Genomic DNA, 15,705 nt, shown 5'->3' on the forward strand with positions numbered 1-15,705 from the left:
ACGTGCATGTTATTTTTCACAGATACCTCATTTGTTAAATAAAACATTTCCCTGAGAATAGGAATTATATCTTAGACTTTCTATGTATTCTTCTCTATGCCAAGGATTTCCTTGACAATGGCAGTATTCAACAAACTTGATGATTTGTTTTTTATTATTAATATGGCATAGAGTATTCTCTTGCTTCTGAGTAATATTTATTTTCATATATCTGGAATTTTTCTTATAATTTATATGAGCAGTCAATGTGGATGTAATTTTTTCCCAATAATGTTTTTATTGTATATTATAGCATATCTTATATACCTCAAAGCAACAGAAAAAACAAAATTGGACTGGAACTTGAAAGATTAACATTTGGACCCAAGAATCTTCTCAACTAAAACAAATAACTTAAACCTGTTTCAATACTTTTATTTCTTCTCATGTAAAATAAATATCCTTCATCTCACATTTATTAATAGTCAAAATTGAGAATAAAATGAGCCTTGAGGTTTTGAAAGTCAACTAATATTTAAGATCATAATAGTTGCAATTAACAACACAACTTACCATTTTAAGTTACCTGTTCAGCCTTTTTTCTTCCTCCCGTCCAAGCACTAACCAGGCCCGACCCTGCTTAGCTTCCGAGATCAGACGAGATCGGGTACGTTCAGAGTGGTATGGCCGTAAACAAGCCTATTTTTTTCTTTTGAAAGCAGTATTCTCAATGATTACACCTTTCAATAAATGCTATGCTAACTATTATGCGGAAATTCAAGATCAAAATCTTGTTTTCAGCCATCAATTCTTTAGAATGGAACTACAGTGTATGTATGTGTATGACCACATTTTCCCCCCTGTGACTTGCTTCCATATTTAAAATACATTTATGTAGACTGTTGTGTAAAAACATTCCACAGTCTCTTTATAATAATGTAGTTCCAAAATTTTAGGACCCATGCAATTGTAAGATGTATTATCAATATTATGAAAACATATTTGGAAAGAACACATAAACTTTCACATTAAATGTATATATCAATTTTAAACGTGAGAAATTAGTGCGATTTAGAATCATAGAAATACATTAACGAAAAGTATCATCTGGAGAGTAGAGAGGCTGTGTTCTTTAGTCAAACGTAAGCTTTACTGAACATAACCAATAAGTTGAACAAACATGCCCTGTAGGTGTATGCTCATAGGAGCTACTACTCACCAATCTCTTTAAACATAATGATGGAGTAATTCATCCCTGCTGGCTCCTAGAGGAGATGAAATTCTAAGCCACTCTGAATCCCAAGCACAGCTCAATTCTGTGGCTAAAAAGTCCAGCCACATATCCTGATCTAACCCTGCAGATTTTAATGTCTCATCTCTTAAACTACCCCTTGCTAGGGGCCAGTTTCTTTCCGCTGCACTCCCCATCACTGTTCTGAACCACCAGTGTCAAAGTCATGGGAAAAGAAAGAGAAATAAGAAAGTTCTCACTTGATTGGCCACACTCTAAGCTAGCTTCACATTCTCTTAGCATAGCAGGTGTTTAAATTTGATTCTTTTGCTCTTAAGTGATTTCTGTGCCTGCCTTAGAGATTTCCTAAGACCCAGGAGATCAATCTTTCTGCTGCTTCCTTTTAGTCTATTGTTTTTCAGCCATCGGCCACACACAGACTCTCTGTGGGGAGACCATAGAACTTCCAAGGGACTTTATTGGCCAGGTTTCAAATGGCTACAGGCTGGTTTTTCCGTGGGGCCTTCCTCTGTTGCACAAGTAAAGCCCCTCCTCCCTTTGCCCAGAGAAACTCTGGGAGCACAGATCAATACAAACCCAGCCACAGCAACTCCATTGGCAAAGCAACTAAAGACCAGGCACCAGTCCTCTATGCCTGTAACTACAGTAGTCCCGTCTCAAAATCTCCATGGTCACCATGAAGTGCTTTTCACTAGACATACTCCCAACCCCCTCCTCCTTGGTCAGTGGCAGGAATCACTGTACAGCTCACACCAAAGAAATCCTCTTCACTAAATCGCGCAAAATCTCCAATGACCTAATTCTTGTATAGCTGTTTTTGAATGAAGGTGTTTTAGAGCTGTGAAACCTCTTCTCATTTCTTTGGAAATTTACATCTTGATTTTGCAACTCACGCTAGAAATTCCTATGTGTTATAACTTGATTCCTCAACTGAAATTTCCATTACAGAAAGATAAAGATTATGTTATACAGTATCCTAATTTCAACCTTAAATATTTTATTAGGGCAATTTTTGTTTTCTTGTGCCTTTGGTTAGTAATCAACAGAAACTCTCTTTTCTTGATGTTCTGATGCAAGGAAAAAACCCTCGAGGAAAGAAAGGAGATAAATATGGCTTATAAATCAATAAGAAGTTACAACTTCAACATAGAAGAGTTTGGGAAATTGTACAGGGTCATGTCTCTAAGGTATTATTACTCATACAGAATGTTCCATCAGAGCATGTAGCCCTTTCATTCAGGCTTTCTTTAATCAAACCCAAATTTCGAAGAAAGGCTTACTTCTTGTCAATGTTTAGTTGCAGAGGCTGTATGGGAAGGTGGGGTCAGAAGCATAATATTTCCTAACAGATAAATTATACTTAGTTTTATAAAAAGCACTCAGTGGAGTCACTGACAAATATCTTATGAAGATGCAGAATAATTGGTCATCAAGCCTCTGTGTACACCTGATATGAAAATTAAAGAACTGATTATGAGAGGAACAAATACAGGGAAGTTATTAGCAATATTTTCCCCAGTACCTGATCCATATAAGAGTTGGGAGAATTAAATGAATTCAGCTAGCTAATCCCAGAATTTACATAGTCTTAGGATCACTCAGGATGGGCTAGATCATGGGGCAGTGATAAATAATTCTAAAATCTAATTGATTTAAAACAAATACTCTTATTTTCATTTATATCATTTGTCTATTAGGAATCAGCAGGGAGTCCCTGATCACAGTAATAACTCAGAAATAAATTAGTCTGATGGAGCAAACACCATCTCAAATGTTTCCAGGTGCTGTGCCAAAGAGAAAGCTCTGGAGAGAATTATGTCAGTAATTAAATCCTCTGCCCAGAAGTGACACATCGTTTCCTCTCATGGTTTATTGTCCAGAGAAAGTCAGGACACTATTGAACATATGGGACTGAGAAATATAAACTCACTGTGTGCTTAGAAACCAAGGAGTCAAAAATATTCACTAAAGAGCATTTAGAATGACCATAGCCTTATAGACAGGCTCTATCCACATCACAAGCAAGATTGCCTCTAGTTATCCGTAGTCACATCCTACCAATGTAACAATAATTTCAAAAACAGACAATTTTTTTTTCTGGTATGTCTACCAAACAAAGAGGCCACCTGTACACTTATTCAAGATTTTGTCAAGTGCCCATCCCATTTGGACAGACTTCAGTCACATAACCATCCCTCATATGATGTTTTCTCAATCACATGGCTCTATCATCCATTGTGTGAACACATGACCCAAGCTGGCCAATCAGAGGTCCCAATTTCAGACCACAGGAATTCAATCCCAGATAGTGACAGGAATCAAGTCAGAACTATCCAAATCATTCCTATGACATCCCTGAAACTATCTGCTGAGAAGCCCTGTTGCTTCTCTGGTATCACGAGCTAAAAAGAGACAGCTATCTGCTAAGAAGTTCTGTTGTTTCTTTAAAATTATGACATCAATTAAGCCCTTATATACAGTTACATCTAAAGTGAATCCACCCTTGCTTGGACTTCTTATTTAAGTGACCTATTTACATCTCCCGATTTGCCTCTGAAACAAAAACAAAAGCCTCCCTTTATGCTGTTCACTGGGGAAGAAATATTTCTATGATCAGTATAAAACCAGATTTAAATATACTTCCTGGGAACAATTTTGACAGACTTTATTGACTTTAAGAAAACAATAAAATGGTCCAAGTTTCTAGGAACAGGATCTTTTGGTCTTTTTAAAATTTATTCCTGATAGGAGAACCCTTACTTATGGCAATAATGATTTTATCTTGTTTAGAAATTCCAGTTTTTGTGTAACCTAAGCTTATAAATCAGCAAAATATTTTCTTCTAAAAAGACAAACCACAATAGAGTATAATCTATCCCCTAAACACTAGCACTGTTCCTGACATTGTCAGTTTTAGAAATGAAGCCATGTTATATACTATGTTCCAACTGTTTTATAATACTGCTGTCTAAATGGTGAGGGCCTTCGCCAATAAGGAAATCATTTTACTAAGCTCCTGATTAATGCTTGAAGACAGTGATAAGCTAGTTTACCATTAATTATATAATGTGCAACTAACATAAATTTGAATGCAAATGAAGGAGTCTTCAGTTACAGTGCAATTTTTTTTCTTTCAGTCCCATTTATCTTTAAATGTCAGATAGAGTCATTAGTGACCTTCTGCATACTAACATCAAAAAACTACCTATTAGTTATAAATAATGGATATATTTTGATTCCTTACCATTTCTTATTTCTTTGACTTTTCCTAGACTCTCACATTTCTTCTATAAGATAGGATATTGACATTGGTATAATGCCTAAGAATGTGTACTCTGCAATCCAATCAGAATACTTGGTTTTCTATCCAAGATTCACTACTTGTAAGTTGTGTAACTTTGAGTAAATTACTTCACTTTTCTGCCCTACTGCTATCTATTCTGTGAAACGGGAATAATTATAGCAGCTAATTTAGATGGCAAATAAAAGAAAGAATCTGTTAAAGCATTTAGACATAGAAGAGATCAATACATGTTAATTATCATTTATGTTATAATTCTCACTATTATTATATGTTTTGTAAGTCCTCATCTTATCAATGCCTGATTTCCAAATCATCCCCAAAATGACTTCTACCAAGTCTTATAGTTTCTTAGAAACCTTATTTACTAAAATTACAACAGTCATGATTTTGAAATTTTTAGAAATTTTAAGAAATTTTCAGGTTCTAAGTAGTACAATAAAAAACACCAGGAAATCAGGTGTGAAGTTAACTGTAAGGAGTGTATGGGTTCTTTAAGCACAATGACCTCTGCCTTCCCCTCATTCTCTCCTCTTCCCACCTAACCCCTTCCATCTCCCTCCACACCTAAAGTTTTATACATAGAAATGCATTTTCATCAAATCATAATCCCTCTAGGAAGATGTACATATTTCTCAATATTTAGTTATACATAGCCAGTTAAAGAAAACATGTGTTTATATACGTACATGTATGTATTTGTGAGTGTATGTGTACATAAAATTACAGACTCTCAGGTTGACCTAAATTGATTTTATTATAATGTTACTTATATGTGTACAAAAACGTTAGTATAAACTGAACAAAACTCAAAAGGTCACTAAACCAATAAAGATCGAATTAATTAGCAACAGTCATTTAATGTGACTGATGATGTCATTTCGCTGAAATTCATTCAAGAGTCATCACAACGTGAATATGGTACTAACTGCTATCACAGAGACAAAATTTTGAGTTCTACATTTTTCACTACTTTGTTCTTTGCTATAATTCAATTTTTCCCAATTCTCTTTCTACTGCAAGGACTAGGAAAGCCTTGTTGGAATCACCCATAGGAAAGACATTTGGCATTCACTTGGTATTTATTAAGTTTGATTTTAATTTTTATGTATTAGGACCTGATAACTAAAAGCACTGAAATTTGTAAGCAATACCCTTTTATAAGATTGTCATACACAAACTCAAAAACAAACTTACATTGAATTTTATATTATAATTGAAATAAAAATAAAAATATTTCCACATAGAGTTGTGAAAACATGTTACACTAACTCCCCAAAGTTCCCAGACCCCAGCTTAAGAAACCCTGGGTTAATAGATTACCACGTGTCCATTCACATGTGCGTATTAGCAGTACATGGGAACTCTGCATTTTCCAGTCAATTTTTCTGTGAACTTAAAACTACTCTAAAACATAATCTATGAAAAAACTGTCAACCAGAATTGTATATTCAGTAAAAAAAATATCCTCAAGAATGAAGCAAGAAAAAAAACTAAAAGCAATACAGATTGGAAAGGAAGAAATATAATTGGCCCTATTTGCAGATGACATGATTCTGTACATAAAAAATCCTAAGAAAGCTATAAAAAAAGCTCCTGTAACTAATAAATGAGTTTTCACATGATAAATCTAAATACACAAATATCAATCACATGTCTATATAACATCAATGAATAATTTGAAACTGAAATTTTAAAAATATAATTTACAACAGCTACAAAAAATAAAATACATATTTGTAAGTTTAATAAAACATATGTAGAATCTGTATGCTGAAAACTATAAAACATTGATGAGAATTTTTTGTAGATATTGACAAGCTGATTTTTTATTTACAAAAGTGAAGGAACTAGTAGCCAAAACAATTTTTTAAATGAAGAAAAATATATGACTTCCTCTACTTGATTTCAGGGCTTACCATAAAACTACAAACTACAAACTCAACAAAATGCTGAATTTTTTTGAATTGGTAAAAGAATAGACACATAAATAAATGGAACAGATTAAAGGGTCCAGAAATAACTCGACACTTGTATAGTCAATTGGTTTTTATCAAAGGTGCAAAGTCAATTCTACAGACAAAGAATAGTCTCTACAAAACAACAAAAAAATGCTGGAACAATCAGACATCTACATGTCCTACCTTATACAAAAATTAATTCAAAATGAATCATAGACCTTCATACAAAAGACAAAACCAAAACTTTAGGAAAAACACAGAAGATCTTCCTGACACTGGGTAGGAAAAGATTCTGAGATACAATACCAAATGCACAATCCATTAAATTCAAAAAAATTAATAAATTGGATGTCATAAAAATCAAAAACTTTTGGTCTGTGAAAGACACTATTAAAAGAATGAAGAGACAAGCTACAGACTGAGAAAAAAATGTTTGAAAATCTGACAAAGGACTTATAAACAGAATGTATAACCAAATAGTTAACTGGCACCTCACCAAAGAAGATGTGCAAATGGAAAACAAGTATATGAAAAGATGTTCACCACTGTGAGTCATTAAGGAAATGCTAATTGAATCTACAATGAGATACCTTTACATATCCATTAAAATAGCTAGGAAAATAGTTAATAATTGATATACAAAGTGCTGGTGAGGAATCAGAGCAACTGGAATTCTCGTACATTGCTGGAGAAATATAAAATTTTACAGCCACTTTGGAATACAGTTTGGCAATTTCTTACAAAAATAAACGTACAATTACCATATGACTCAATAGTTCCACTCCTAGGTATTTATCTTAGAGAAATGAAAATGTATATTCACACAAAACCCTGTTTGTGAATATTTATAGCAACATTTTTCACAATCACCCAACAACACTAATGTCCTTCAGCAGAGAAATGGATGTGCATCCGTGCAATGGAACACAACGCAGCAACAAAAGGAACAAGCTGCCACATACAGCAGCACAGCTAAATCTCAAAAGCACTGTGTGAATGAGAGGGGCCATATTCCTAAGGTTGCATACTGCACGATGGCATTTATATGACGTTTTTGAAAAGACAAAACTGTAGGGACCCTGAACAAATCAGTGGTTGTGAGGGTTTGAGAGTGGGGTGTGAGCTGACTGAAAATAGGCAGCATGAGACAATTACCTGAGGTGATGAAACCATACTATCCTAAGTATGGTAGTGGTTACACACTCTGTATATTTGTTAAAACTCATACAACTGTACAACACTGAAAAGAAACTTTAATGTATATAAATAAAATAAACATTGGCAAAAAAAAAGAGATCATGAGTGGCTTTTCTTCACTAAGTTTACAATTGTTACCATACTTAAGAAATTTGTAATATTTCATTGCAATAATGTATTATAACTTACCCAAGCTGCTATAGTTTGACCTTAAATAAATATTAAAAATAGCATCTGACTCTCTGTTGAGTATACCAGCTATGTCTGTATAAATTTACATACATATACATACCAGTATACAGTACATATTCACATATATCCATGTACACACACATATACTAAACTCTTAACATGATCACCATGGTGTCATATGATCTGGCTCCTACCTGTCTTTCTAGCCTTATCCTTTGCCATACTTTCTTAACCACTTCGGTACCATCATCGACTATAGTTGATAGCCACAGATGAACATGCACAGCGACTTTAGCCGACAGCCGTGATATGACTTTTCTAATTTTTCATTTATCAAAATAAAATTGTGAACATTAAAAAATAACGTAATGAAAACATATATGTATATGTTACCTATTCTGATTTACATTACAAGTAAAGCTGCCTGCAAAGTAAAACAAGCTCTTTCAGTGCTTTAAAGCTTTCCTCATCACACAAGAGCAAAACGGATTCGTCGTGAATGCACAGCACAAACTATCCTACGGGCTATGAGTGCCGGCTGTGGGCAAGGTTTTGCGACTGGTGAGCATGGTCCCGAAGTGGTTTACAAGTCAGATATTCTCTTCGCAACATATTCTATTCTCTACTGCTTTCTTGAAATTTCACTTCCTTAAAAACCCCTATTTAGTTAAATAAACTTCGTACACATTCTTGCTGCACTCTGTCTCTATTCTTTAGGTGCTCATCACAAGTGTAATTAATTAGTATTTTTGTGGTTATTTGTTGAATATTTTTCTCCCTTCTCTACTCATTCAAAGTTAGATCCCTGAAGGTAGAGACTGTGTTTGTTTTGTTCTCTGCTATATTCCCTTGTGCTAGGAAATAGCACAAAGCCCAGCTAATAATAGACCATCAAAACTTTCTTAAATGAATAAATGAAAGATTGATTCAATACTTATAGACACTCAGTATCTGTAGTTTGATGATGCAAGTGTTTCATATATGGGCCAAAAGAAAGTTAAAATGTTTTTTCAAGTGAAACACAGAAGCCTAATCTCAAAATTAGCACAGTATACACCAGGAGGTCTCTGACTTTTTGGTCTCAGGACCTCCTTGTATTCTTAATTACCTATCACAATTAAGTTTAATTAAAAATTAAAAACTGATCATTTTATTAAATATTTATTTAAGGTATTCTAAAATGAAAGTAAAACCATATGAGCTAACATATATAACTTTTTTATTTTAAAATATATAATGAGAAGATTGGCATTGCTTTAAATTGTTGCGAATTCTTTTAATGTGTGGTTTGAGAAAACACACCTAGATTCTCTATCTGCTTCTGTGGTCATCCTGTTGTAACAAACCCATTATTTACATGTGAGTGAATGAGAATGAAAAAGGCAAATAATGTCTTAGAAATATTATGAAAAATAATTTTACCTCACAAACCCTTGAAAGGATCTCTAGACCACATTTTGCAAATCACTGGTACAAACAAATCTAAAAAAATTTCTTTATCCTAATATATATATATATATATAGTAATGAAAATATCACTGCCTATTGATTGAACACTTATTTATACTCAAATGGTAATTTGAAATGAAAATAACACTTAAGCTAAACTCATTACATTAAACTTTTTTTCCTTAGAAAGCAAAAACATTGTGACAATTTATCTTTAGAATTGACTAAACAACCAACAATTTCCAACTGTGATAGAAAAAATTAAGGTAGTGGTTTGCAAAGTTGACTACAAATTAGCATCACCTGTAAAGCTGTTCCTACTACAATGATCCCAGAACAGAACAATTAAGTCAGAAAGGGTGGGATGAAGTGCTGAGACATTGCTATTATTTCAAAGCTTCTCAGGATATTCTAAAGAGCAGCCAAGCACTGAAAATCACTGTCATGTTAACTCAAAGGCCCCCAACTCCTAGGTTATCTCATCCCTTCCTAATGCCTCTCTCTTCTTCTAAGCAGCCCCAGGCCGGAATGAAAGTCTGAAAAACAGCAGCTCTCTCCTCTCCCCTTTCAGGCATTACTGCAAAATACGTATTTTACTTAAGATTTACCTGTATCTTGGTAGCTCATACCCTCTTTTATCATTTTAAGTCAGTAGCTTCTCTTCCTTGCATTACAGATTCCAAGGGCATGTGAACGGTGCAGTTGCACAGTGCCTCACACTCAGAAGGGCCCTGCACGTGGTACACAGCTCTGCTGTTTATCTTCCAATTATTAAGATTTGTTCAACGAGGGGCCCTGCATTTTCATTTTTCACTGAGCCTCACAAATTATATAGCTGGTCCTGATTCCAGGCTAAATCATGAATTACAATGATTTCAGAAAGGACAAACTGGCATCATTTTTGTGACGAGACAGACCCACAATGACCCTGCTATGAAGAAGAGGTTGATAATAACTCTCTACATCCTAATGTCTAGCTCTCACCCTGTCTTCTTTTAAAAGCCACAAGCAACAATTTGTAACCTCTTTTCTACCCAACTCGTAGTCACAGTCTAAGGTTCTTCTTACTGATAAGAGTTATAAAAGGGATTATGACATTGAAGCTCCCCAAAAGAAGCAAATTACACATTCAAGTTAGGATAATTTGGAAGGGGCTTACAAACATGTGCACAGGGTCTAGGAAAATGGGAAGGTGCCAGTGAACTAACACAGAGTAGAGCAATGACCCCTGGACTTGGAAGGAAAGACTACTTTGAGCAAAGCATTGAACTTTAGTCAAAAAATACAGCCAGCTAGAGGCAACTTCAGCCAGAATATTAAGTACTCAGGTCTCATCATTCCCCTCTGCTGATCTATAGCCATGTCTACCTATTGGTCAAACACGACCACAAGGTGGAGGGCAAAGATCACACATTTAAACCTTACAAAGTGATTGCCTGGGGCAGAAGAGGATTGGAACATGGATCTTGAGAGGGAGAGTGACATTATATATCACAGTCAACCCCTTTTTTCCTCTTAGCATTCATTCTTGCCCTTTGTTCAGGTGAAAAAAAAAATCCCTACCCCTGATACTGGGAATGTTTGAAGTCCCATTGGCAACTATATCATAGGGTGATGTCAATTCAATCATGCACCTATCTCAAACCTTGTATGCTAGCCAATACTGGGGTTCTTCATATAAAAGAAGAAAAAGTAAAAAATAATTAGGTAACATAAATCACAGCTGCTTCCGTTGTTATTTCTGCACCTGGTTCATAAGACCTACGTAATCACAGTTTCCTTCTCTTACTCCACAAACTTCATCCCCATGGGAAAGGTCAGTGGTCTTGTCTTTACTGGGTTTCCACAATTGTCTATTAGCCAGAACTGTTGGGAATGGTATTATCAAAGGCACTCCAGTGAATTCCCTAGATCCCAGATATAGTCTCCCTTGCCCCCATCACAGAGGAGCAATCAAATTTATTTCTGATCATTGGAATCTATTTTCCCTGCCAATACAGTAATGCTCTTCTCTGCCTGTTGATTCAGTAGCAGGAAAAGCCCAATATGCACAGGGGGACAGATGTAGCTTCTGATTCATGGAAACTATAACTGTTTTATCTTAGGGAAGCATTCCTCTATTGAGAACTAGGACCTCCAAATTCTCTGTACCCAAGGGCCTAGCAAAGAGCAAACAAAAATGCTCACGGGTTATTAGGTATAATAATAAAAGACACTACTCCTAGCTACACCAATTAGTTTCTGACTCATGCAATCTGACTACAGAAGAAAGGCATGACAAATATCTATACAGGTATATGTGCATATGTGCATGTGTATATGTGTAAGTGTGTGTCTATGTATGTATAATCCAGTTCTCTGCCTTCTTATCTGCCTTAGGTAAAGAATCTTGATAAAAAGGTCTTATAAGGACTTTACTAACTACTTTATTTTCTGACTGCATTATGTTTGTATATGTGTGTGTGAAAGAGACAAGTGAAAAACCCAAGTTCAGCAAGCACACTTAAGATCAATGGATTTATTAAAAGATTTTGAATGTTGTAATTAGCTGACAAATTTTTATGTCCAAAACACTACACAACCAATAATAGGTTTTATAAATTCTATTATATACAGAGAAAGGAAAAAATGAGTCAATGAGCAACAAAAATTAAAATACAGCAGAGAATACACAGACTCTATAAAAAGAGTTACAGGTTTATTAGGATTTTGATTACAAGAAATTTATCAAGTCACTAATGTAATGAGATTGTCTGAAATATCAGCTGACATGAATGGGTACAAAATTCCAAAAATGAGATATGTTTCTTTATTTATCAAATATTAAGTTCTTTACAGAATGAATGATCATTAAAATATGCCTAAGCCTCTTTTCTCTTGCTTACTAAATTTTGCAAAATTTGCTTTCTTTATGGCCTTTAGCCTTATATCCTACTTTGCATATCAGCCTAGTTTTAGTACATTTTAATGAAAATGGTTCTAAAAAAGAACATTAAGAAATTTGTTAAATGTTACATTCCAAGAATATTATCTGTTATGACAGGAAAATGAACAGAAATATGCTGGTCTTTAAATTGTAATTTCATTTCTGTTTGGCAATGAAATTCCAGAAACAGGGTCATAAATATCTGAGATGGTTTACGTATTCATATATTAGTTTAACTCATATTTCTGAACATCTACTATGTACCATCCACTGTGGCAGATAATGTGTGCCCTGTAGGGCACAATAAGGATGAGTGGGTTAATAAGTAAAATAAATAAGAGACAGTTCTAGCCCTCAAGAGGCATAAAATCTAGCATGAAGGATTCAACTCATTCATGATAAATGACTACAAGAATGTGACAGTGATAATTTCAGAGGAACAACGTGCTAGTAGAATTCAAAATAGAAGACCACTTTTGTTTGTGGTGTTTAAGGAAACTCACCTATGGGGAGAAGTTTGCTTCTGAGGATGAAAAGTACCTGGTAGCTGAAAAATCGGCCGTGAATGATAGCCGATTGGGATTGATGAGGCAGAAATATTGATTTAAAAGCCATTTTCTTTGAATGACCAGTTAAAACTAAAGGTAGGCATATAAAACCACCCAAGGAAAGAATGCAAAGATAAAAGAGAAGAGGACTAAATTGCCCAGGATTTAACTTGGGATAACTTGACATTTGTTGGTGGGGGAGGGAGGTTGTCACTCACGATTAAAGGATTGAGTGAAGGTCACTGAGAAAGAAAAGATTTAAAAGATAATTAAGATAATATCCTATTACAAAAGTAAAAGTCAGAGAGAATTCAACTGGTCAGACCCAACTTAGTGACTGTAACTGAAAGCAATGCCCCTAGCATGTGATGAGGGAGAGTCCTGAACAATGCAGGCTTACTCATGGAAAATGTTCTGGATCCTCCAAACTTCTTTCCACATTGCTGTCTCTCTCCTACTCTCTCTTATGCTAATTATTTCCAAGCTGCTGGGTCCATTTCCCTTTGGGCTGTACATCTCCCCCCTTAAACCTGACTTGTTATCTGGCTCAATGTTTTTGAGGATTCCAACATCTGCGGAGCATTATTAGGCAACTGGCACACACACAGAAAACCAATTTTAGATTATTTTCTAAATCTTTTTTAAAAGCAATAAAGCAATATTTTGAACTAGTACTAATAATATTAATAGTTTGATATGATAAAGAGTAAAACTTTCTTTCTGCAAATTTTCCAAAGCATTACATGGGATGCAATCCTGAATAGTTGGGAGGACAGATCAGATTTTATATTCAGGCGGTTTCATTTCTTCTCTTACTCTTTATTTCTGCTAAATGTGAAACTTCAAATTTATATGCATTATCATCAATGGCAGCAATAACCCAAACAAGGGCCTAGAAATTATGGAAAGATCACTTCATAAATACTACTTTAAGAGTACCATCAGATGCTAAGTTAATGAATATAGCACATCCAAAAATGGGGGGGGAAATGCCTATTTCAACTTGTAAAATAATGAAAACTTGTTTTCTGGTTTGTTTTTTGGTTGTATTCAGATCTAGAAGGTTTTTCTAAAAAACAATTACAACTTTAAGTTGTAATCAATGGCAATATTTAGATAGTGTTGGTAATGATGCCTAATACGTCATTTTTTTGTTTCATCAGTAAGAAATGAAAGTCAAAATATAAGAGAGTGTCAATTCTTAATGATCAAACCATTTTTGGTTTTGGTATCACAATGCAATCTTCATTACAAATTCTGGCATTTTATCAGGTCTTCTAAATATTGGCAGTAAAGAAAACTAACATGTTTTTAATGGCATTGCCATTGTTATGAAAAAATTTTAAATCATCACTTATTTTCAAAAACTTATGGTTTTGAAAACTTATGTCCACACAGAAACTTACACACAGATGTTTATACCATCTTTTTTCATAATTGCCAAAACTTGGAAGCAACCAAGATGCCCTTCAGTGGGTAGAAGGATAAGTAAACTGTGGTACATCCAGACAGTGGACTATCATTCAAGCACTAAAAGGAAATGAACCACCAAGCCATGAAAAGATACAAAGGAAACTTAAATGCATATTACTAAGTGAAAGAAGCCAATCTGAAAAGGCTACATACTGTATGATTCCAACTATATGACATTCTGGAAAAGGCAAAACTGTAGAGATCGTAGTAAGATGTGTGGTTGCCAGGGGTTAGAGGGGAGGGAGGGATGAATAGGCAGAGCACATAGGAATTTTAGAGCAGTGAGACTATCTGTGTGATACTATAATGGATTTGTCCAAACCCACAGAATATACAACACCAAGAGTGAACCCTAATGTAAACTATGGACTTTGAGTTATAATGATGTGTCAATGTAAGTTCATTGATTCTAACAAATGTACCACTGTGGTACAAGATATGGATAGTGAGGAAGGCTGTGGGTTCATGGAGGAGGTGATACATGGAAATGCCGTATTTTCCATTCAATTTTGATGTGAACCTAAAACTGCTCTAAAAAGTAAAATCTACTTGAAACAAACAAAAAACTCATGTGTGCTATTTGCCTCTCCAAGCTGGAATATCCATATACTGGCATTGGATGTGAATGAACTTGTTAAAAACATCCACTCCCCTCAAGGCTGACTCAAGATCAGAATAAGTATTTTCATTGCCAACTATTCCCTGTAAACAAACCAGTCTATGGCTAGCCATCCATGTCATCTGCTTTTATTTATGCATTAACAGCCATCTTGTCTCTACACACAGCTAGTGCTCTTTGTCTACAGCTCCCAGAACAAACTTCCAATTTATGACAAAGCTCAAAAAATCATTCATTTCTGGGCCCATAGATTTTTTTTTTTTTTGAGACAGAGTCTCACTTTGTTGCCCAGGCTAGAGTGAGTGCCATGGCATCAGCCTAGCTCACAGCAACCTCAAACTCCTGGGCTCAAGTGATCCTTCTGCCTCAGCCTCCCGAGTAGCTGGGACTACAGGCATGCACCACCATGCTGGCTAATTTTTTCTATATATATATTAGTTGGCCAATTAATTTCTTTCTATTTATAGTAGAGACGGGGGTCTCGCCTTTGCTCAGGCTGGTTTCGAACTCCTGACCTCGAGCAATCCGCCCGCCCTGGCCTCCCAGAGTGCTAGGATTACAGGCGTGAGCCACCGTGCCCGGCCCATAGACTTTCATTGAAAAGCAAAATAGTAAGTCATCAATGTGGACCAGAGCAGATACATACTATCCACACCTGTGGCTTCATCCACCTGTAAATCTCTACTAATGCATATATGAGAACAATTGTACTTCCATGTTGACTGCATTTGATATTAAGTAACATTTAAAAATGTCATCTGAAAGAACAATTTTTCCAATTTATTTTCTACATTTACTTTGTATATGA

The sequence above is a fragment of the Microcebus murinus genome, chromosome 1 (genome assembly GCF_040939455.1).
Source record: "Microcebus murinus isolate Inina chromosome 1, M.murinus_Inina_mat1.0, whole genome shotgun sequence".
Lineage (NCBI taxonomy): Eukaryota > Metazoa > Chordata > Mammalia > Primates > Cheirogaleidae > Microcebus > Microcebus murinus.